This window comes from Malurus melanocephalus, unplaced genomic scaffold (assembly GCF_030028575.1).
Source record: "Malurus melanocephalus ecotype Western Australia unplaced genomic scaffold, MMel_1.1 scaffold_306, whole genome shotgun sequence".
Classification (NCBI taxonomy): domain Eukaryota; kingdom Metazoa; phylum Chordata; class Aves; order Passeriformes; family Maluridae; genus Malurus; species Malurus melanocephalus.
The window spans coordinates 403,092-428,187 of NW_026623538.1; the positions used below are offsets into that span (position 1 = coordinate 403,092).

At 39.7% G+C, this 25,096-nt stretch overlaps 1 protein-coding gene across 5 annotated transcripts in view; it reads right to left on the bottom strand.

Moving 5' to 3' along the window:
* The window catches only part of FAM110B (family with sequence similarity 110 member B), a 111,960-nt gene that overhangs the window by 46,824 nt on the left and 40,040 nt on the right, over nt 1-25,096 (bottom strand). Inside the window, exon 1 of one of the 5 annotated variants that reach the window (XM_057377202.1) lies at nt 24,122-24,174. The exons of 3 other annotated variants lie outside the window; for them this stretch is intronic. The gene's annotated coding sequence lies outside the window, so the exon portion shown is untranslated. Of the gene's footprint in view, nt 1-13,763; nt 13,784-24,121; nt 24,175-25,096 lie in introns of those variants that run through there. One more of the 5 variants, XM_057377205.1, reaches the window with a different exon arrangement.

Here is a 25,096-nt window from a genome sequence, read left to right on the forward strand (position 1 = left end):
CTAGTGGCTCTGAATACCAAGCAGCTGCCTTTCTGCCAAAAACCAATACATGACTTGTAAAAGTAAGGTGCTTGAAAACAAATCAAATACCAAAACTAAACTACTGCCAACGATGACATTGTATTTTTCTGATAAAAATGCATGAGACACCAGCCAATTTCAAGCTGCAATCACTTGAACATAATCCTTACATGTAAGACATCATTTATAGGAAATGATTTGAAATACCAAGTGTAGRATTTATGACTTAATAGATGGAATACCAACTGCTAAAATGGTTCAGACGCCTGGTTGTTTTTATAGTACATGAACTGCTGGGGTGGTGTAAAAATTAAAGTTATTTTTATTGATGACAACACTGAGAGTGTACCTGTCCTTTGAGCATGGAGAGCACTTATGGAGCATCATCAGCAGACCTCGCATTTTATGTCCCCTTGCTGCACAACTGACTGTCTTCCTTAAAACACCAAAGTTTCACCAGTATATTTCGCTGCTAGTCAAAAGCATGTCTCAAAAAAAGAATCTTCTCTTGCCAAGAGCAATATTTATGTTCATGTAAAAAAAAAAAAAAAAGAAATTGCTGGGGCAATGTTAAAGAGTTGTGAATTTGCAAGGAGAGCACAGTACAAGACTGGGTGCTTCTCCATCACCTYGGCAGTGACATGTGGAAGGATGGAGGTGGGCCACTGTACTCCTCACTTCCCCTCTCCACTAGCTGCTGCAAGAGCAGTCCATGGATTAGGAAAGAAATCCCATTTTGAAGTGTTTTGCAGTTGCTTAGCAACCACTAGCAAATCTCAAGAGATTTCAGTCAATGGACTGGCACACACACCTCTCAACAGCCCGATAGGTACATGAGGAACACACCAGCTCAGACCCAACAGCAGCATGTCCCTCCTCATCTTTCAAACCTGCTTCCAGCTGCTGCTTTCTTATCCATTCCACGACCCACCCCCCCAAACTACAGGAAGGCACAGCAAAGCACCCATGTGCTGGTGATGAGATTATTTTTAATTGCAAAGATGCCAGCTACACCCTTTCCTCGGTTACCACACATAAACAAACCACAAGTATCTCACTAAGCAACTGAGATTGACAATCTGTCCCTGAGCTTGCCCTCCTGTGGCAGAGACSAGGTTTCTCCCCAAGCCATGCAATGTATAGGCAGTGACCATTATAGGCAACTCCCACATGTTATCAGTTTCGGTGGGAAGCACTGGCCAAATTGCACAAAACCTTTGGGCTTTGTGATCACACATCATTGTCATGACAAATGTTTTCATATTTTGAAAGTTTATATCTATATATATACACATATGTGTGTGTGTGTGCATGTACACACAGGTTTTCGTGTGRAACAATGATTTTTCCACCACTCTTCTGTAGACTGCCACATATAATTTATTTAAACTTGAAAAGCTGATGCAAGGGAGCTATGCTTGAAAAAAGCCCCTTTTTTTTTTACAGATGTTTTACTTCATAGAAGACCACATATGGAGGGAGGAAAACTCCCCTAGCACACTGCAGTGCAACGGATTTGAAGTTATTAGTACAGAAAATGCTGCTAACTAAAAGCAAAAATTTRTGCTGGAAATTAGACCATTTGTAACCAGTATAGGAGTTAGGGTCAGAAACWGCCTTCCAAGTACAGCAACACAGCCAAACTGCAGCCACATAAAAGTCATGTATCCTGTCCCTTCCACAGACAGCAGAGAAGGACCTCCATCACCCAAGCTGGGTCACAAATGACATGGCTCCTTTTGCTCCCACAGCATCAGATGTGCACAAATCATTTCGTGAAGCTCCAGAAAACCCATATGGAGTTGATTTAATACCTTCCATACCAAATATCTCCATAACATGTTATATTTTGTTTTATTATCCTTTAAGATGTCCTTTATCTTGTATGAATGCTATACTTTATCTTCCTTCCCAGAACACTTCGTTTTTGTAACTGATGGTATTTCTCATTGCARACAAATCCATTCATCTAGTAATGCCACTAGACTAGACTTGTTCTCTGTAATCAGTGACACCACAGCAAGTTTCTGTTGCATTACAAGCCTCTGCCTATCATCTGCACAGGAGAGTCTTCCCAGCAGATATGATTCTGCAGATGCACTGTTAAAAGCACAAACACAGGTCCTTCTGAGATGATCTTTTTCATTCTAAGGTCTTAATTGAAGGTAACCAACCATTTAGCAAGATTGCCTGGTGATAAGAGGTCAATTAAAATAAGACCATAACACAGTGCAGTACACTGAATTTATTTAAACAATATTAGCTCTTCCCAGGTGGAAGGGATGCAAAACAAAGCACATAACAACGAGGTGACTTAGAACAACATTATGAAGACAAGAAACCAAAAATTTTGGTAATAAATGGAAGATGTTAGGATATCTTACCAAGAGTTTCAATACTGGGCACAACAGAGAAGGAACCAACAAAAGATGTAAAGACAGGTGATATGATCAAAGTCACAGGCTTGGGAAATGCTCTTTCARGCAATATTGAGAACTGATGTAAGTGGGACAAGGCTGCTTTCATCCAGGCTAGGAAAGTGACAACACAGTCCTTCAGTAGCAGGATGAGACACATGGATGGCAGATTTCACAGCATGGGCAGATAGAGAAGCCTGCATCTCAGACGAGCTACACTGGGAAAATATGGGCTTTCCTTGCTTACGAGAACCTTGGAAGAAATAAAATAGGGGCAGGAAGGACTGGTAAGTTTTTATTCCACTGCGATGGTATGTGTTGATGACTGGCTTTGTTTACATCTGCAGTTTTCATYATTATTATTATTGTAAAAGATTAATAGGAAAGAAAAGATATTTTCTGATTCAAATGGATTGCAGAATTTTTACTTTATGGAGAAATKATGACAGTGGTCTAAGTGCTACTTTGTCTGGGAAGATCATCATAAAGGCTCCTYAAGGCATAAGGCTCTCCGTAGACTAACTTGACAGAAATTGCACTTTCTACACAAGAAAAGTGACCTTTATCTATAAGAAATATTGGGACACTTCAGGCAATTAAAGCAAATTAAAGATTCCAACTAAGCAGAGGACAACTTGAAAGAGATATTAATGCTAACCCTGTTTTCATGTACTTTAAAATTACACAGACAAACCCCACATCTGTACAGAAATAAAAGTTTAAATCTATCTATATCAGAGGTAACACGAGCACTCAAAACTTACACAGACTATTTAAGGACTTAAGTTTCAAGAGAGAGTACATTTAAGGAAGTAGAAGTCACCTCAGGTGACAGCTCATATGAAATAGCAAAATCCCCCTGGATTCCAAAATGATGCTAAAATCATGCTAGATACAATGGGGACTGAACCAGAATTACTCTTAGTATGGTTTTGCTCTTTGAGAAGGAAAAATGCAATTACATTTTTGAGGCTGCATCAGTTCCGCATTTGTAACTGGGCCACCTGACTTCTCCCACAGGTGTGAAAAAATTGAAATAAACCAGTAGTAAAAATTAACCTCATCCACCTGTTTCTTAGTCTTAGCAACTTATTTTCTAAATGCAACAACATTTCATTTTGAAGACAAACCTCAAATGGAGTCCCCAAAAGCATAACATTGACTTGGTTCCTCTCCTCTTTACAAAAACACTGAGAGCTTCCAAATCTTTCCACAGCAAAGCAAGGGCACTGATGCAGTAGTACAAGGTACGGAATCATGTTCTGATTGGTACCTCTGGCTGAAAGAAACCAAATATTGCAACAATCTCAAGCTATTGCAATGATGTCAAGAAGTCACACTTCTGTTACAGCGCTTTTAAGAAAAGCCCCTTTGTGGAAGCTGCAACTGTTGTTTCATCACCACTGGGCTTGGGGTGACAGGATCCTCCAACTGGCAGGTTTCAGGAAGATGAGACTAAAAAAGSAGCTCATCCAACATCTTCACACTTAATGAAAACTCTTTTCCAACTGTGAGGAAAAGCAGGAAACTCACACCCTGGTACATGTTGAAGGCGCTATTGCTAARTCCATTTTGAAGGTCTGACATCAACTTCCTAAAGTAAACCTAGTAAGCTTCGAGTAAATGCTCCCTTGGGGAACACAGTGTCAATACTCCAAGTAGCCGAACAGGAGCAACTTCTGACAATTCCCCAGTCTCTTCCCTGTGGAGCTGGGAAGGGCAGAACCATGCAAAAAAGCAATGGTTACACTGGTGACAGCCTGTGCTCACTCACTGCTGGCAGCACTGAGCCAACCTCTGACTTGCAGGGCAGCTGCAGTTACAGGCAGGTCCCATCTGAAGAATGTCACATCAAACATTTGAACATTTCCAGATATATCGTGAAAAGGAAATGAAAAGCAAGTTTCACACTTTAAAATATGAACAGTACTTTTTCTTCTTACTTCATATAGCACAGCAGTCCTAGAAATTGAAAATCACAGCAAACATGAGCAYAGATTTGGGAAGAGAAGGGGCTGGGAGAGAGAGAGAGGGAGGAATGATTAAAAACACACAGGTAAGGAAGTAAAGAAGAGCAGGGAAGGGAGACTAAACCTGAGAGTGCAAACCCATTCATTCTTCCTGCATGTCTGTGATATCTGACAAGACAACTTCACTACCAGTGGATACCTCTAAATGATTTTCAAAAGACAACTGCATTGGACCAAGAAAGTAATCTATTCAAGTGTAAAAGGCATAACTGCTAAACTAAAATGAATACTATAGTTAATAAGGATTAAAGGGTTTGTCAGATTAATTTTTGAAAATTCAACAGCAAAAARAAGTTTCTGAACTTCCTAGTGGCTGTGATTGAAGCTGGTGTGTTGAGCATGGAACTAAGCAAGCTCTCAGAACAAGAGAYTGGTTTCTTTCATCTTCAAAACAGATTTTATTATTACTACAATAGTAATTTTTGCAAGTGCATTTCTAAGAACTTACTTCAAAACCTGAACAWGCAACAAAAACTAAACCCCACACCATATTTGACCATGAAGCATCAGAAGAGAGAACATGGCATTGCCATTTACTTAAACAAATAAAAATCCTAATSATTATGGGAACAAAGACAATGGTTTTTTCAACTTTATATATACAAACCTCAASTCTGAATGTCACTTATCTTGGCCAAAATCTAAACAAAGAAAATGTCTTCAACCCCAAACAATAATACTAATGACACTCATCATTTCAACAAGGGGGGAAATTGACTTTAACATGGGTTGAAGAAAATGTGTTAATTATATAAGGCAAGATTCATGGCTTTGAAGGGACTGATGAAGAACTGTCTCCTTTTCCCACAAAGCATCCAATTCATGCTACAAAGGATGCTCACAACAGCTTCCTCCAACACTAACCCCGAGGATCACTTCACGTTTCATTTCTATAGGCCAAGAGACCACATGTAATTTTAGCAGTCAGCCTTGTCCAGCTTTCCTGTTCTCAAGAACATCCCAAAACAGACACAGCTGTGGGCCGCAGAAATAGGGCTGAATACCCGAAAGCTGTAATTGTAGCACTCCAAAAAGTATTTATACAAATCCAAAGAATCGAGTACTCGAAATAGATACATAAACTCAGGCCAGTTTTTACATGTCTACTGCTTAATTTGGAGCTATACCATTTTGAGGGTAAACCTCCCTCTTCTGACCATTTTGCACTCTGCTTTCTCTCCTCCGGATCTCCTCCTGGATGATCTGTGCCCACTTACACACAATGTACACYAGAGCAGAGATGAAATTATGTGTAAGTAGTGCCCAAGAGAAATCATCTAATGAAAATAAAGCTTTCTTTAAAGCAATTTTATCCAGCRTTTTTCTACTATACAGATGTAGCATATTTATGGGGAAGGGAAAAAAACCTGCAATGGATGCATAAAGCATGTGTGGCCTGTATAAAACATGATTAGGATATTTAAAAGAATATATATATATATAAACACTCTACTTCTCCCTTTTCCATCTCTGATATTCTGCAGCCTGTCCTAGTTTCTAAGTACGTTTACACTAGAGAAAGAAATARGTAGGTATATATATACCTTTACATTTGTACAGTCATACCTAGAGTATACCCAGGTACAAAATACTATACTACTTGGATAGCAGAACAGATATAGRAAAAAATAACTTGCCTAGACTTGCAAGGCCTRCTTGGTCTGCTGTTCTTCTATAGARAGAAAGACTTCTATAACAGAATCACAACAGCTGAGGCTGGAAGGCACCTCTGGAGCCTGTCTAGTCCAAGCCCTTGCTGAAAGCAGRGCCACCTAGAGCAGGTGGCCCAGGACCATATCTCAGTTGGGTTCTGAAAATCCCCAAGGATAAAGATTTCACAACYTCTCAAGGCAACCTGTGCCTGTTTGACCACCCTCAGAATAAAAGGATTTGCTCACATTTAAATGGAATTGCCCATACTTCAGTTTGTGCCCATTTCCTCCTGTCCTATGATGGGAAACCACTAAGAGCCTGGCTATGTGTTCTTTACTCCCCACTAAACAGGTGCTTATAGAGTTCAATAATTCCATAATCAATTTTAGTGAAAAGCAGGAACAAAAAAAAAAGCTCTGTATAGGATCCTAAGGATCCTAATGCTTCCAGGACTATGTTCCACAAAGCCAGCAGCAAGAGTAGTTATAAATAATCAATGGTAATTCAACACCAGATGGATTTAGTATCCGTAATGTCTTTTAAGAATGGATGTGTTTTAGGAGTTAGCTGCAGACATGCTTTTGCTGCAAATTTAGGCTCAAGTACTTAATGCTAAAATAAAGTATGAAAGTATAAGTAAGTTGTTTTCTAGCATAAAGAAAAATACTTGGAAAAACTGGAAAAACTCTGTCTCTTTAGAGAGCTCAAAATCAGAGTTGATAGCAATTTTTCTACACATACCATAGAAAAACAGTCCTCATCAAGTCACATTACAGATGAAGAACCCAAATCCTGTATACTTTAGCACAGGATGGGAGCTTGGCTGTTGTTCTGTGAGGATTTAATGWAGACAGTCTGCAAAACCTTTTCCCAGTGGACAGCTGTGGCAGGAACCTTTAGGCACCCAGTGCGGCAAATGTGCCAAGTGCCAGCAAAGGACCAAGAGCAAAACAAATGTGACTTTAAGGCAGTTAAGTACCCACACATCTTGAAGCCTTGCAGGCATCAGTGAAACCGTCAAAATTTAGGTCAGTAATGCGCCACAACTGTCTGAGACACCTTGGAAGAGCAGGAGGAGCAGAAGCAGCTCCTTGGGTCAAGCTCTTACAGACCCACGGGTGGGGCGGTACCTACATGAAGGCATGATGGAAAGGAGCCCTGTTTGCAGAAAATAGACAGTAAAGCTCATAAATCACTTGAGAAAGGCCTGATCTAGAGATGACAGGAAGATGAACGGAGATGCTTGCTTCCAGTAAAGAGCTAACCAGCTGAGAGAAAAAAGGCAGATATGTCAGACTTGAAAAGGTCAGGGGTACGATTTGTATTTGTCAGAATGAGCTATCCAAGCAGAAGCCAAGGACATCTTGCTCCAACAAATAAATACATAATAACTAAAAATATCAAACACCTTTGTTAGAGAACTTACATTCTTCACCTGTGTGATGTCCTTGGGCAGCTCTGCATAAATAATTTTTTGAATATTGTTATGGTTTAACTCCAGTCAGCAGCCAAGCCCCACGAGCAGCTGCTTGCTCACTCCCCCACCAGCAGGATCAGGGAGAGAATTGGAAGGGCAAAAGCTGGAAAACTCATGGGCTGAGATAAGGACAGTTTAATAGAGAAAACAAAACAAAGAATTACTTTGTTGCTTCCCATGGGCAGGCAGGTGTTCAGCCCTCCAGGAGGGCAGGGCCCATCACATGTAATGGTGACTTGGAAAGACAAACGCCAYCACTCCAAATGTGGCCCCTTCCTCCTTCTTCCCCCCATCTTATATCCTGAACATGATGCCACATGGGCTGGACATCCCTTTGGTCAGTTGGGTCACCTGTCCTGGCTGTGTCTCCTCCCACCCTCCCATGCACCCCCAGCCTCCTCCYGAGCGGCAGCGCCAAAAGCAGAAAAGACCTCGGCTCTGTGCAAGCCCTGCTGAGTGATAACAAAAACATCTCTGTATTATCATCACCASTGTGTTCAGCACAAATCCCAAACACAGCCCCACACCAGCCACTGTGGAGGAAATTAACTACCCTAGCTGAAACCAGAACAGATGTCCACCTCCCAAAAAGGGAGAGGTGGCTGCAAAGATGTCAAAGAGCACAAGGTTGAATGGCAGGTAGAAACTGAAAGGCCAGAGAGAGAAAGTAGCAATAAAAGAAGAGTTTATTTAAATGGAAAAATGGAGCAGACGAATTTAGAAAGGTGGTGGCAGCAAGGAGGGGAGAACTGTGGCAAAAAGAAAGATGAAGTGCCAAAACACWGGAGGACAATGACACCATCCTATTTTGAGGTCCTTTTCTGCTGCACCCTCCATGCTACCTGTCTTGCATAGAAAATATACAGCAATTGCASTGCCTCTGTCAGGCTTTACCCAGTCCTGGAGAGGTAGGGGCCACTATAGAAACCTCTGCACTCCACAATATGCTAAAGGATAAWAGGGGACACCACATGGGACAGAACCAGAGATTACAACAGTAATGGAAGAGGAAGGGATGTAATTTATCACATCCCTCATATATCTTCTGACTAGACTGCTGTTGTAATGTCACAGTAGAAACACAAAGCTGCACACCCATTTCCAGATAACTGCAATGCCCAAAATACCCAGTGACAATTATGACATTGAGACAGAAGGAAATCTTCCTTCCCCTGGGAAGTTTGTATTGTAAGTGCTTATATAGACAGGAATAGTTACACTGATCTTGTATTTTTCACTCTTTGTAAAGGTATTTGCAGTGATGGTTTATAATCCTAAAGAACAGACTGTTCAGTCTACCTTGCAACTCCACAGTTTGTGGTCACAGAAAAGATAATTCATCTTTATTGTCTCTGTTTCTCCCTTCAACTCTAGCCTTTTTCTGCCTAGATTAGACAGGCAGGAAACATTCTGGCACAGGCACTTTATCATACTATGCTTTTGTATTATAGGCCAACACACCACACGGTATTAGCATCTCTCCTTCTGTAACATTATATACAAAACCAGTACTCGGACTTTAAAAAACCCAATTATAACCACAGACTCTAAAGGACCCTAAGTAGATGAAAGAGCAAATATTCACAAGCTTGTGAAAATGTGCATACCAGTGCAAATTTAACTATTCACATTTATTTTATTCATATCTCCAGTTAAACAGCACTAGCAAACCGTACAAGTACCATGACACAGTGCATCACTTTGCTGAAGAATTGGTTCTACAGACTTCCTAATCAGGAATTAGAACAACCTTTGGCTTAGTCTACCCACTTTCACAACACTAAGCTCTCTTAAAAGAAAGGCAGAATTTAATATCCTTCTTTTCCCTTAATTGGGGTTTTTGTAATACACACATTCRGGCAGGTGTGGTTGACACAATAAAAGTATTCCACAATACCCAACGGAAAAGCAGCCAAATATGTGGATGGCCACAGGATTGTCATCAATGCATAAATATTGTTTCAATTAATAAACCAATACAATACAGAARTATGTGACAGCTGCATGACAGGGCACAAATGACATCTGTTATTGAATGGACAATTCAGGTTTAAAGATGACATACAAAGTGAGGATCTGGGTTGGAAGCTCAAGGTGCTTCAGGGAAAGATGTAACAAGTATTTATGCCAACAGGTGGCTGAAGCACATCCATGAAAGATAACATGAAATTAAGACAGAAATCTCATTATCAGGATTGGATGCAGACAATGGCATCCAGGATTACTATTTGCTGGTTGTATTCTGCATTTAATCTATCAAGTCACACTTAACCATGAAGGTAATACATTTAAGAGCAATTAAAATTAATCATAACAGGAGATTAAGTGTAAAAAAATTAATATCCATTTTGCTTTTAATTCACCATACCACTGTGAGAACTGCAAGAAAGAGCCACTTTCGCTCCCTGTTCTGTAAAACACACCCCTACTCTCAACACTGCAAATGTTTGACACTCAGCTGCCCAAAGCTAGCCATATTTCATCCATCCAGTTTCTAAATCCACAGGATAACTTGTGCGAGGCAAGCAGAGCCTGGCAGAAGGAGAAGGCAGGGCAGGGCAGACATTCCCTGCCACTGGCTCTCCTGTGCCCAGTTCCAGGGCATGGGAGGACACATGACCCTGAACCAGAGCAACAGCTGTCTGCATACAGAAGTCACATTTTGGACCCCATTTAAATAGTGCTGCTGCACTGGTATGGGAAGAATGGCACAACAGTAAGGCCTTCCTAAACTGATGCACATGTGCTGAGGCAACAGAGGGAATCTCCACCGAGAGGTTTCATCCTACGCCTTCACRCCATCCAGCCCAAAAGTTTTCAGATTTGAAGAATGAATGACTTTCACTCAACAAAATACAGAAAACAGGCTATTGATTTCCTCGGAACTCTCAAAGTGTCATAATAAGCATTTACAAACGGGCTATTGAATGTCTTGACCATTTAAGCAGACAGTCACTTCATCAGCAAAGTAATAACTGAAGCTGGTTCCAAAAACAGAGGAAAAGCAAAAAGGAGCTTTAGGGCACGATGTCACTTTYCTAATTCTAATATAAACCTTTATGCATATATCACTTGCTGCTACTCGACTTAAAACTGTAAGGCATGTAAGTACAAATCCTGCAAAATAAACACCGCGGTAATACTTTAAATCCCTATGACTTTTGCTGGAGTATCTCTTTCATTGCTAACAGGCTACAAAAAAAATGCATTAACCTTAAGTATCATCTTTCCCCTTTAGACTTGGTACGGGTTTAAGTAATGCAAAATTCACTTATATGCACAGCAGTAAAAAGACATAATATCTTAATAGGGAAAAGCTAGTGCAGCACTGTTTATTACAGCCACTCAGTTTACTGCATATATCCCATCTCCAGCCAGCAGCCAAATCGAGTGTTTCTAACATTACTCTTTCAGGAGTATTTCTACTGGATTTTGACGAGAATACTGGTATGACACTGAAAGTGTTTTCTACACAAATGTATGTTGGAGTAACACGGTAGAAAATATATATCTATTTATACATATTTACATACATATATAAACACTTGAGATCTTGATTTTCACAACATACTTTCGTGCCTTTACCATACATATGTATATACACATACATACTGTATTCCTGTTGGGAAAGAAAAGTTTCCTTTTCTCATGATAAAGGACTTGGGAGACTTAACTACAGGACAACAAAACAGAGGTGAGACTGGTTCACAGAGGCACAAAACAAACATGTAATGCACACATCTGACAAAGGACTAATTAAACACTTTTATATCAAGAAACTCACTGACAAATCTTGAATATAAAATCACATTGATAATAATCTGAAGTGTGTTATATTTCCTGGAGCAATACACTGGTTATAGTCAAAATATGCTGATAGTAACAAGGATGACAACATTTTAGAGAGTAATCCACACAAACTGTTGCTTCAATTTGTTTTCTTAGTTTACCTAGAAGAAAAATGAGGTTGTAACAAAATGAAGCAGTAACAAAGTAGCATATTCCTTGCTGTTAAGATATTGCAATTGTAAATTACATGGTCACCAGTTCTAGTTTCACTACTGTCACGTTTCCTTCTGATGCTTGCATAGATCATCACAGCTCTTTCTGGAGKCAGAGACATCCAAACCTGAATAGTTAGCTGCTAGTGCAGCATTTCAGTTCAAGTGGGTGGTGGTATTACCTGTATCCACCACCAAAAATATGATAACTTTTACAGCATTCTTCCAGACATGCTTTATGTAACTTACAAATAAGGATAGCCTAATACATGGAGTAGAAAACATCAGCCCCTCCTCTCTGGAAAACCCACTGTCTGGATATGCCAAATATGTAATTCAGCCAAGGATATTACCTTCTACATTTCATTATCATTAACACTGATTTTAGTTTCTCCTTCATGGGATACTGAGACAAATGTTACAAAAAACATAGATGAATTACTTAAGGTGAGCCTCAGCTAAAAAAAGGCAGAAGGCATAAATCAGCTTAGAGCATCTTTAAAACACTTTTGGCTACTACATTGGCCACTACTTGTGGCAATGAGGGAATATGAAACAGCTCAAGAACAACATGCCTTCACATCCTGAGTCCTCCCTGTCCAGGTTTAACTGTTACAATGCAAAAATGCCATTTTCCAAGTCTACCTAAAGGAAAACAACTTTCAAAAACAACTCTTGGAACATGGGAAAAATTTACTGTTGACTAAAACAGATATTAAATTAACTGTTTTATTCAACAGTAAAAATTWAAACAAACTGTTATGTACCAGCTGTGGTTAAACCTCCCAAATAGTCTTCTGCTTGAAAACACTATTAAAAATAATAAAGCGTGTGTCTTTGTTGTACCCATTGCCACATGAAGTTAGTAACTGMACAAATGCTCACATTTTAGGGTATCTACTCAGAAGATAACACAGTTTCACACCACATACTTCATCGAGGAACAACCTAMATTTTGCTTTGTCTTATACAGTATTAAAAACCTCTTCAAGGATAAGTGCAGAGGGAAGAATGAAGACTAATACCAAAATAGCTCCTGTTCCTAACACCTTTCTGATCCTGGCTGAGACAATCTACTCGTACCTCGGACGCATGGTGGCAGCCAGCCAGCCAGATGACTGGTGACTTAATATACAAGTTCATGTGGGCTCCGGAGTCTGACACAGACAAGGGCATTAACTCTGAAGTCTCACCAGTCAGCCTTAATATTCAAAACTCATCAAATGAGTCATGACTACATTATGAGACTTTTAAAAAATACTTCACACTTGCTTTCTTTTGTTCTGCACAGCTTTCACTGTAGAATGTTCTCATTAAATATGCATGCTTTTTATAGAAAAAGTTGTGATCAATTGATGCGTAGGTCAAGTATGAAAAGAACTTAAATGAGTATGACGCTATGATAAATACTGTAATAATCTCAGAATCACAGATTAGAAGATTGGCATTTATATATATATCTTGTTTCTTYCTACTGCTGAAGGCAGTTCTCACAATAAACAAGGCTTTGGGCCAAAATTCAGCCTCTGAGAACAATAAATATGTCTAAAATACATGTATGTGCAAGCAAAGGATATATTGAAATCTACCAGGCTGAATAGCTTTAGTTTCATTTTGAAAGCCACTTAAAATAAAACCCAGTAGATGAAACAAAGAATCCACCCAAACATGAAGGCTCCAGCATCTTTGTTGAAAGAACAATAGCATATTACTCCTCATCCCTCTACCTTGTTACAAGAGAGCCATCAAGATAGTTATTGCTGTGATCATATTAAAGAATACTTCACAAAATTATTCTTTAAATTAATCACTATTTACATATTTATCTTCATATGCTAATAGTTACAAATGCTCTAATTCAATTGCACAGCAGAAAACATTCCAATAAGAGAAATATTTCCATTAGCATAACAAAAGGCAACCAGTAAAAACACTCCCATGCACAGGCTCAAAATTTCAAATGAAAGCAATATTCTCATATAAATGCACTCTATTTTTGAACTGAATCCACTGTAATGATATGTTTTGCAATCTGATGGCTCTCCCACCGGACTATACATGATATTAACGAAAGCAAGATCAAATTAAACAGATGACATGATTAACAGTATTCATTTCATGCATGATTGTTTTACCGGAGAGATAAAGACCTGAAAGTAATTACCAAGTAGAACTCCTTCACTGACCTCTCCGCTCCCAGCTAGCAGTCCTTAAGTACTGATGCTTTGCAACAAAGACCGGTGCCTTTCATCTGTGGGCTTTCTTTTTACGCTACAAGCTGAGCACCTCTCCCGTTGCATGCACGCAGTACCTCTGTATCTATGTCTGTAATGCAGCATAAAGATTACTGGGGAAACCTATCAAACCGGCAGGCAGCAACCCCGGCCGCCAATAAGCGGGAGGCACATGCAGAATCCAGCACATGCTCGCTGAGGCTCGCAGGCTGGCACCGCTGCTGAGCAGGCTGCTAATCTAATTATAGCCCKTGGCCGAGCACAGGGCTGCTGAGGCACCGTGCGCGGAAACAGAGCCCGGCACATCGCACCTTGCAGCCCACAGCATCAACACTGAGCACTGCTGTTTGTCTGGGTGCGACGGGATAAAATTCCTGTCTGGGGTTTTTCTTTGTTATTGTTGTTGAGTGATTCACCTGTGAGGGGGTTCGTCTCCATCTCTGAAAACAAGGATATATTTAGGTGTGCCCTTTGAGAAGCTGACCACTTGTACTTTGCTGGGTCTATTTCCAGGAGACAATAAAATGCAGTGGTTTATTCTGCCAGTAGGAATTCTTGTTCTGAATGCACACATTGCCAGCACCACACACAGCAGATCTCGGATCGGGTTCGTACAGTTGCACACTGCACAGTCTACAACATGGACCTCTGCTCAGCGAGGCACCACACGCATGCTTTGAGTGCACAGTAGCCCTACAGAAGTCAACAGGACCCCCTCTGTCCTTTACGTTTTCCCGTGGGCAGACACCCAGATGATCAGAGAGCTTCTGTGTGCATTGGCACATAAAGTCCTAACTAAGCTTTCACGAGGCCAGGGTGCAAATGCCAAGGAAATTTTTGCCATTATGCAAAACAATTTAAGCTCTTTGAAAATACTTACCATGAGCAAAGACTACTCAGATGTATGGGGAACTAATACAACTAAGYCCCACATGCTTACTTATGCTTATTTTATAAATAAGTCCACATAACAAAGGAATGTTATGATCCAAGAGAACATTGTGTATTTGAAAGATGCTGGGAGTTTCAACAATATCGGGTAAATAATAACSAAAAAAAGATCCAGACACTTGTTGTTTAGTCTTCCTTGGTAGTACATTTCAATTAGTCCTCACTCTGTTTAGCACAAACAGAAAAACACTCTTCAGATGTTTCCTGTTCCCACATGGTTCATATAATCACCTAAGCTCTACACTGACCAAAAAGTTTTCAAACATCAGGGATGAGATGGAGGTACACAGCCTGACTGTCAGAAGTGCCAGTGGCAGTAYCAGCCACCTCTTGTGAGATACATTACATTTTTCATAACTGGTATTACAAAAATCTCATAATGTGACAGCTTTATGCACATACAAACTACAATGCATTTTTAAGATGTTTCACTAAGTTACACATAAACCATATCCATAAACATTACACTAGCAAGATCCTGAACCGCATTGCAATGAGTTTCACTGTGCCCACAATAGCATTTTTCCTAATTCTTTGCTCTTATCACCATACCATACCATACAGTATCAAGCCCAGTCCAAGAGCATTACATTAAAGGCTGTCTATAAACATTTTTAGCTATTGTACTTACTTCAAAAATTATATTTGCTACTATGCAAAATTTTACTAATGGAACAAGACCTCAATGTGGTAAGAGTGCAAGACCAAATTTACTGGCAATATGTAAACAGCTATGTCACAGCTTTCTTAATGTGCCAGTGAAAATTGCTCATGAAGAGCTGCACTGTGCTAGAAGTAGACTTCACCTCTGTAAGATTAATATTGTCAAAGCTATAGATAGCTAGAAATAAAAAAGAAATGCACGAATAGTGACATTTTGCTCTCTGATTCAGTGTTCAGTCAACATCAAGTTTTGTGATGCAATAAAAGGAAGCTGTTTCATAAAGCCTTTCTTTTTAGATTACATCATCTAAGGACCTCATCAATTTTTATAAGCTGTGCTTCTTTAAAATACTGTGGAACATTCCAAGTTTCTCAGCTATACAGCTTRAAACCAGAAAACTATGTATTTAATGAAGAAAGGCAGAAGCATTTATACAGGGGTTACAAACTTAATTGGAAGAGCTCAAGAGGCACGTGAAAAAGATGCACTGTGATTTGACGAGCAGATCCACAATATTGTTTTTCTAACATTCTGTCAAAGGTAGCAACAGGGGAATAAGACTAATAAMAGTCTTTATCCTAGTCCTCTGATCCAGCTGCTGGGAATGCTCACATATGCTAAGCAAAAGAAAAGATGCACAAACACCAAAAGAACACCAAAAACCAAAAAACAATCCCAAATATACCCCAACAACAACAACAAATCCAAAACCAACCAAACAAAAAAACAAAACCAAACAGACTTAAATTATTCTTTTAATCTAATTCCCATTCACAAACCACCAAGGCATGTAGGACGTGAAAAAATGACCAAGAACACTGAAACAGAGACTAATCAGGATTCAGCTGCTACAGGACTCCCAGTTTTGGCTCCCTCCCATGCAAGCTGCTAAGCCTACATGTCTGTCCCCCTCTGCCCTGGAGTTCCCCAAGCCCTCGATGCTTCCCCCTGTTCAGTTCCAGCACAGCTCCCCGGCATCAGCCTCCTGCCTCCTCCCACAGAGCTGCTGGCTCCGAGGGCACGTTCAGCCCACACCCCATGCCCTGGCAGCAGACTCTCAGCATACCACTGCAGCAGGATGTTTATTCCAGGAGTTGCTTGCTTTTCTAAAACATCATGGTAWGAGCTGTAGTTGAAGGACCCATAAACAGCTGCAAAGGTGAATTTCGAGAAACACCTATTTGTCTCTGCAAAATAATCAATACTTACTTAACCTCTGTGCTTRGCTTAGCAGATCAGCCAGAAGAGTGTCAATGTCTATCTCAATTTTTACATTCGCTTTTAACCATCATGATGATATGCTGGGTCAGGAAGGCACAGGGAMCTGCACAGCAGGGCTAATGTTTGGAGCCAGTGGTCATTCACAAGAACCCACATTTGGCAGTGGCAGATGGCTAAAACTCCAACTGAGGACATGCAGAGCTCCACCAGCCTGCCCTGCCACCCATGGTGATGGCACACGAGCACCTGGACCACTCACTGGACCTGTGACAGGATACAGCCATCTATAGATGTGCCAGCAAGAGAAGCCAAGAGAGGTTCCATAAGGACACTGTCACAAGAGACTATCAAATCCCAGAGAACACAGGTTTCATGAGGACACAGCCACAAGAGACTCCGGCAAGTGTCTGTTGGAAATGAACGAATTGTGAAAGGTACGCAAGTTGGCCAATATTTGGCAGACTTTCATCGAAAGCAAAAGCCTGTCCCTGGCACAAGCTACCCGCCTGTGCTAAGATTCAAGTTCCTGCTCCTCCGCATGGAAACAGAAGGTCTCTACAACAGTTTTAGCAATTATAAATAAGTTAGGCTTTCTCTAGCTGAGTTCCTTGACAGAACAATTTCAATTAAAATTTTCAAAAACCATATGGTCYGAGGCAGATGCCCATCACAGAGGGGAGGACAGGAAAACCTATGAGGGTATGATGAATTCATCATATAACACTAAAACCAGTTTCCTACAGYGAAAACTGTCTAGCTACCACATTAATGGATTTTACACTTCATTTAGGCATTTCTAAGTGAATTAACAAACAGATTACTATTTTGGGAACAAATAACTTTTTACTATGCTATTATTACTTGTGTAAGTACTTCCACATCCAATTATTTCAATATAAGAATATTTTTTAAATTTCTGATGTCTTGCAACTGAACAGGTTACACTCTAGATACCACTTAACCTTTGACTTAAAAGTATATAAAATATTGCTTGCTATTTGCTATTGCAAACTGCTAGCTCACTTAATTAGATTTTGCAAAGTATAGTAAGCATATGGAATGAAAATKACTTGAGCAAAATGGTTGGTGAATCAACATGCTGCATTTCTAAAGGCAATAGTGTGTATATATCCAAGCTGTAGCCTTGAGAGGTTGAACTGAACCAATTACTCTAATGAATATTTTACTTGGCTTGATGCATTCATTAGACTTTTAGAAGTAAGCTAAACCATCCCATGGTTATGTTTATATAACAACAAAATCTTAAGATTTTTGGAAGATATTTCTGACATTCACACAATTAAAAAGATAAGGGAACAATTTTATCTTCCACAAATTTTTCTACATTTCAGTTTTCCTTCCCAGATAAATTTATCTAGCATAATTTTCTTTTTCTTTTGAAAACTACTTTTGATTTCACAATAGCTATTTGCCGAGCTCTTTCCCAGCAAGTATTTGGGAAGTCTGCCAATTGGTGGCAAACTCATCACTAGGCCCATCATCATTTATGGAGGAAAATAAAACATGGGCCTAGTATTTGCTATATAAACTTTTCTCTGGAAGTCACAAATGCCACGAGGTCGGCACTCAGCATGAGCAAACTTATTGTCATTTTGTGTAGCATAGGGAAAATTCTTGGATCAGCCTCAATTTTGATTGGTAAAAAAGCAGTTACCTGTCCACATGTGCATAAGTCAATGCTATCAATCATGTTCTGAAGTTGGACAAGTAACCTGTAACTTCAAGCTTTTTTTTTTCAAATATGCTGATTACATCCATAAACGTCCCAGACAGAACTCCTCCGTAAGCTTAATAACAGGCAGAGATATCTCTAYATTAATGCCAGAGATTTGCTGCAGGATGGCACTAAGATTGATTCCTWCAGACTATTTTTTATAGCATTCTTCACTTTTATCTCAGAATTATTAAAAAAAGCAAACCAAAAAAAAAACCCCCACATCTTCATTCCAAAGTGCATAACCCTGACCKCCACAGACCCACACTCTGGCAGAACCTTCACTGCAGAGATGATACCAGTCCATCACTGCCACCTTGGGGAGCCAAGGGAGGAGCAGCTCAGCTGTCAGCGAGATGTGTTTTATCCTACCGCTGAAGGATGTAGCAAAGAAGGAAGCCTGCAGGAGGTTTACTGTGCTGAGCACTTGCACTTCAGACACCAAACCAAATGTGGAGTAACACAGTATTCCTAAGAACACACAAATCCCAAACAAAAAGTCACGTAAAAGACTTCACATTACCCGGAAACATGCTTACCTTCTCACAACACTCCAACACATCTCCATACSAATGTCAACTTTCCATTCCTCCTCAAGTTCCATTCATTTTTCCTTCAGTGCAACGTTTTCTTCCACCTCGGTACCATATTTCAGCAGCCACCTTAAACTACACAAATATACTTTGCACCCTCTTGTATTTTCACCTTACTTATTTTTCCCTCCACTTCCTTTCCTCAGAGCTACCAGCAGAGATGCAGTATGAACTGCCCATTTCAGAAGGCATTAACATCTGTCAGCACAACCAAGACCTTCTCAAGACCAAAACATGTGCACCTCCTAGCCACCATTTCACGGGCTCTGGCTGACCAGCTAGATGGCCACAAAGTTGGTGAACCACAGAAAGGAACCATCCTGTTTACAATAAGCACAGAAATAGCTTTAAATACTGCATCCAGAACATGGACCCTATATAATGCATGACTGACTCACATAAAAATCAATGCATGTGACCCTAGTGGATCAAAAATGGCAAAATATATTATAGAAAAAACAGCTTCTGCTTCCAAACATTTAAGTGAGRAAGATATATTTGCAGACCAGAACAAAAAGGTTTTAAAAAAAAGAGTGTAATTAAAAAAAAAAAATACCCAACCCAAAACACAACTGATGTTGAAGTCCTAACACAAGGTATAATGGTAGCAAAAGTTAACTGCTCACAAGGACATCGGCAGGTTAAAACCACAYTGGAAAAAGCCACAAAAAGGCTTCATAAGTGGAGACACATTTTTCACAGCTGCTGGTGGAAAATAGGGACCCTGAGAGCATGACTTAAGCCAGAAAGGTCATAGACATATACTGATTTCCCTTGCTGGAAGAGCAGAAAAGGGAGCTTGCAATAYAGTAAGTAAACTTCCAGCACCTCCACATTATTAATCTTCATCACCCCTGCTGGCATTTTCTTCTACTCTATTTAGCAGCATGTTCACTGTGACCACCTTGCTGAAATGGGTGACAATCTGATGCTGAGTATATCAAACTGAGATAAGACTGGCMTGGGAAAACACTAAATATGAGTCTTCCATTAGAGGACATGTGTAATTTTTTTAAAATGCTATGCTGCAATGAGTGCAAAGGCTGAAAGATGAAGTATAGCATTCCTCCCTTTGAAGAAAAAACTGTCAGACCTGCTCACTTCTGTAATTAAGAATGTTATTTCCAATTCTGAGTAGGAAGAGCAGCTCCAAAGTTTTCTTTGATCTTCCATGAYGACAATGAAGACCCATCAGGCTCTCTAAACCCCATTGTTTTTTTTTACTCTTCAAAGATTGTTTTTCACTCTCTTAATCTCTCTGTTCTAGAAGATGTTTATGTTGMGCTGCAAGATGCAACTAGAAAGAAGTCAAGGCGTGATCACGAACATGAAGTGGTTCTTTGCAGACACTAATGCATAAAGGCACTTGCACAAAACCCTCCTYGCTGCCAGGCAGCTCTCTGGGAGTTCAGAGGCTGAAACCTTTGAGACTTCAAGTCTCCGGTCCACACCCATAATTCAGGGTTTCAGAGCAACTCTAAGATCTTACTACTTTACACCAGAATTGAAGGTATTTAGCACAGAAGAAAACTATGCAATGGCTTTGGTTACCACAGAAATCAAGGCTAAYAAGTTTGAAGACAGCCTACTAAATGTCAAGCCCTTTTAGCCAAAAGTAAAATAAATTTAGATTTTAATCTTAGAAAGATTGTAATTAAATTTCTAGAAATTGTGTCCATATAAAACCAGCAGCCATGACTTGCCATACTGGAACCCAGTCTCACGGTCTTCTTACAAGTAGCCAGAAGCATTTTGCTGGCGCAGATGAAAAGCATCTCCAGGAAGAGAGGTTTAATTATTTAACAGAGCAAGCCAAAAGCCCTTTTATGAAAGAGTCATCAAGACTCTTTTTCCATATAATGCTCCTGAAGAAGACCATACTTACATCTTGGGCAGCTTGCACACCTAGCAAGTTAAATTTTGTTGAGCTGATAAGATCCCCATACCCTTCTTCCAAGAACTGCTTTGATGCTTTTGTCCAATCCTCTAACACAAAATGAGCACACAAGTCACATAAGAAGAGCCTTAAATGGAGACAAACAAGTGGCAACTCATCAAGCTGAGCAGCTCTCACCCCTTGCTATCCATCCTTCTCTGAACATTTGAGCAGACACTCYCCTTCTCRMATAGAGCTCMAACTAAGGTGAAGAGGAGARCAATGATCCCACCAAAACTAGTAARAGCTARGAATTGCTCAGAAGAAGAAGGGAAATGTGCACTAGGGGAGCTCTGCCACATTCTGGGGACAAATTACTTACTGTTCTGCATTCTCAAACTTTTCTTTGGCAAAAGCAGCAGGAATTTTTTTCTTCTTCCTTTCCTACTCCTAGGGGCAAAAAAAAAGTTGCCAAATTTCCCAGCAGCATTTCTGCATGGCACAGTAGCCTCGCCCAAGTCACCACTTGTAATACTACTGCTGTTAATTACCAGAATTTCCTCAGGTAGCCATTGTCATGAAGTGCCCAAACCAGATGCAAACTTTTAGACTTTTGTCCCAGCTGCGATTCCACAGCAATTCCAGAACAGCAAATGCTGTTCTAAAAGCATATGCATTAGTATTTCCAGTTCAAAATTAAGCAAATTGCAAGTACATAACAAGTTTCATTTCACAGGCACTGTAATTTAACACTGTTGACACACRCATCATTTTAGTGGGCATGTATTATTTTGCCAAGAATTTATTTCAACATAAGATTAGGAAAAATCATTGTAATAGTTACAGGCCTGAATCCAGGCTTCATTGTAAACTCATGTACTGTCTGTGACCACCAAAATACAGCAAGTACAACTCAGCTTTTCTAATAGTGCACCCAGTGAAGCTCAGTACATTTCTGAGATCATGGTTTTCCACTGCATCAAGTGGGCAATGTCTGAGCCGTGAGTCTTAAAATCCTAAACATATTGGAGGTAGGAAGGGAAATCAGTAATCCCACACAACATAACCTTAATAGCATAACATTAATACTTTTTGTCCCTACAGAAACTAGGCACAAACAGGGGAAAATAAGGTCAAATATGAGCACTCAAAACGAAGTGAAGTTGTAACTGGACCTTTCATTCAGTCTCAATATTTACCTCCTGCATGCTCTACAACAGTGCAATCTTTACTGACATGAACCAAGAAAGTATCTTCTTGACGTCTGCCTTAATCAGGATTGAAYGAAGAAGCTGCTCCAAAACTAATCCACCAGTAAAACAGACACTGATATTTTCAAGCAAATTCAGTAGTCTGTAGTCAAAACATAAGAGGCATAACCTCAATAAAAGGGCTGCTAGAAAAAGGAAACATTAGCAAGTTTCAGAGCAGCCTAAGTGCTTAACACTGACTTCACCATACACATTACTTGTATTCTGCCACAGAAATTTTTGTATGTAYCTACAAAAAAACAGCCTAACATGAAAAATGTCATAATATCTATACTCAGCTGGACTGCTGCAGACAATCCCACCATACCACACTCAATGGCATCAATATTCTTATTTGGAAGGACGGAGGRGAAGCTATGTGAAAACTCAGTGCTATGTGCAGGGTTATTCATGCTGATCAGTTCAGGCTGCAGCATGCRCATGGCTACTTGCAATAATCTAATCATTTATCTCACTCAAAGTATTCAGGTTGTTCTGAGTACACACAACTTCCCCATTTACATAATTCTGTATCTGTTTCATTTAAAACAAACTAAAACAGCTTTGAAATACTAATGTTGGGAAGAATTTAGAAGGCTAGGTTTTTTGGGGAGTACTTGGAATATAATAAACTCTTGTGGTAAACTAGTACACTAATTCAGGTGAAAGTAACTTCTACTATTATTTTGCACCACTTCAATGAAATGAAACCAAAAGCCAACTAAATCAGATGCATGATTTCTGTTTTAAAATTTTACTCTCTGTGTTAGAGCCAAGAACCATTTCAGAAGTGTGTATTCATTCAGAATGTGGATTTATCTAAGAGTGCATAAATGAAAAGCCCAAAAATTATCTATCATGTTTTGCAGTATTCACATCATTGTTTTAGGTTTCTGTATTCTTATTATTTCAATTCCCAAAGCTAGCGAAAGAAGAAATTTGTARTAAAACCAGAGACTGCCTAAAGTCTTCCCAGTTACATCATATACTAGAACATCTCATGYCTCCAAACCCATGGCACCCCTCCAGCCTTACTGCAGCTAAGCCTGAGTTAATGTTTGGCACAACTTACAAGCAACTTCCTCAAGTAAATAAGAACACAAGAGGAAAAAATACCAACCAAACTAACTGGGGATGTGAAATGGCCAGCATATTCAAAAAAAAAATAAATGTCTAAAACCTGTAGAAGCTGCTGGTGGTGAAGGAGATGCATGTCTACACTTGAGAAGTACACTATGTCAGAAAAAGCCTAAACACAACAAAACCAAAAGGAAGTTAAAAAGGCATATATCAAAAAAGAAAAAGGGAACAAAACATAAACATAAAAGGCATTAATAGGTAGAGAACTCCAGAAAACAAAGGATGCCTCCCAGGTGGCAATATATCTTTGCTCACCTCATCAGCTTTCAAAGCCTGCTGCAGGCAGATCTACAAAACTTGTGAGGAGAACAGCAGAATTGTCATTGTTGTATACATTATTTGCATCACACTACTACAGATCTCAGGARAACTTAGCAATAACTACTTTGAAAACAAAATTATCCAGACAAAATCCTCCCCAGCAGCAACACAAGCAGCAGTTCATACTTGCCAACTCTATTTCTTGTAGTGTAGACRTAACTTTTCTTAGAGATAGACAGATTTAATTTACATAGTCTTCACAGCAGTCAGATGGAAAAAGTGTATTGATTTCTCGTCTGAACCCCTGCAATTCAGAACTTTGATAGAATTAGCTAAAAGGGCTTACTCCCCTTAGCCGTGGTTAAATATCACACTGCGGCACACAACAATCCCTCGGTGGAGGAGTGTGCAGCTAAGGCCAGGGTCATGTCTTGGCAAAGACCAACCACCAAAATGAAGGCACCATAGCAGGCAGCACAGTAAAGACATCTCTTCTGAAAAATGGCATYWCCTCCAGCTGAAAAGTGCAGCCTGTTGGCAGGTGATGCCAAGTTATATTGTGTTTGAAGGCAGTGTGAAAGGAGACTGAGAACTTACCCTCCGTGTGCCTTGACCATCCCAAGAGAAAGCCTGGAGAGGCTGTATCCGTGAGAACACTTGGGAACACTTCCCACATTGTTTTGGCTTTTTGTTTTTCTAAATATTAATTAAAGTCACTGTAGCCTACCACTGAGAAAATRAAGATAGAAACAAGGATAAGAAGACAGAACAAAGCTGAAGATAGGTAATAGCTACCTGATGCTTTAGATAACTGGTGAGTCATTTGAGCACTTGCACTAGAATTAAAGCATTCAAAAATTAAAGGCTGCTGTCCTGCAATCTATAAAAGAATGAAACACTACACTCTGTGCAAATCCAGGCTGCATCTCACAGATCTYTTCCACCCTACCCCTCCCCTTCTTCCCAAGATTATCTTTACACAAAGTTCTTTAACATAAGGAGTACCATTAATTTGACSAGACTCTAAATATTAAGCTAACAAGATATGGAGCATAGATCATTTAGGGCATCTTGTCCTGCTTCCCTTAACACTAGTATTTAAAATGCTGACTGTGACTTAAATAGGTGAGTGCAGCAACTCAGTATAATCAAAAGCAATTGTCCAAGGAAATGTGATCTAATCTAGTAATTTGAAATTATCTTAACAATCTGACCTAGAGAATAAAGAAAACAGAGACATCATTCAGGTGAGTCAACATTTTCATTACAGGCTACCTATCACAGTGAAAAAAGTGAATGAGCATTGCAAAAGACATTCCTGTAGAAATAAGTTATTAAGATGCAACTCRAAACAGCCACAAAGTAAGCGTTGTTTATATAGATTTATTCATTTCTTTGAACCTGCTCTAAGCAGAACACAGAAAGAGAAGAGAGATGACAAACGGAAAGCTCTACAGAAGAAAAACCCCTAGTGGAATAATCCACAGGCAACAGAAAACTTCATTTAGGACTGATGTGAATATAGTAAGCTTGAAAATCGGACAGATTACATTTTAATGCCAAACAGTTCCA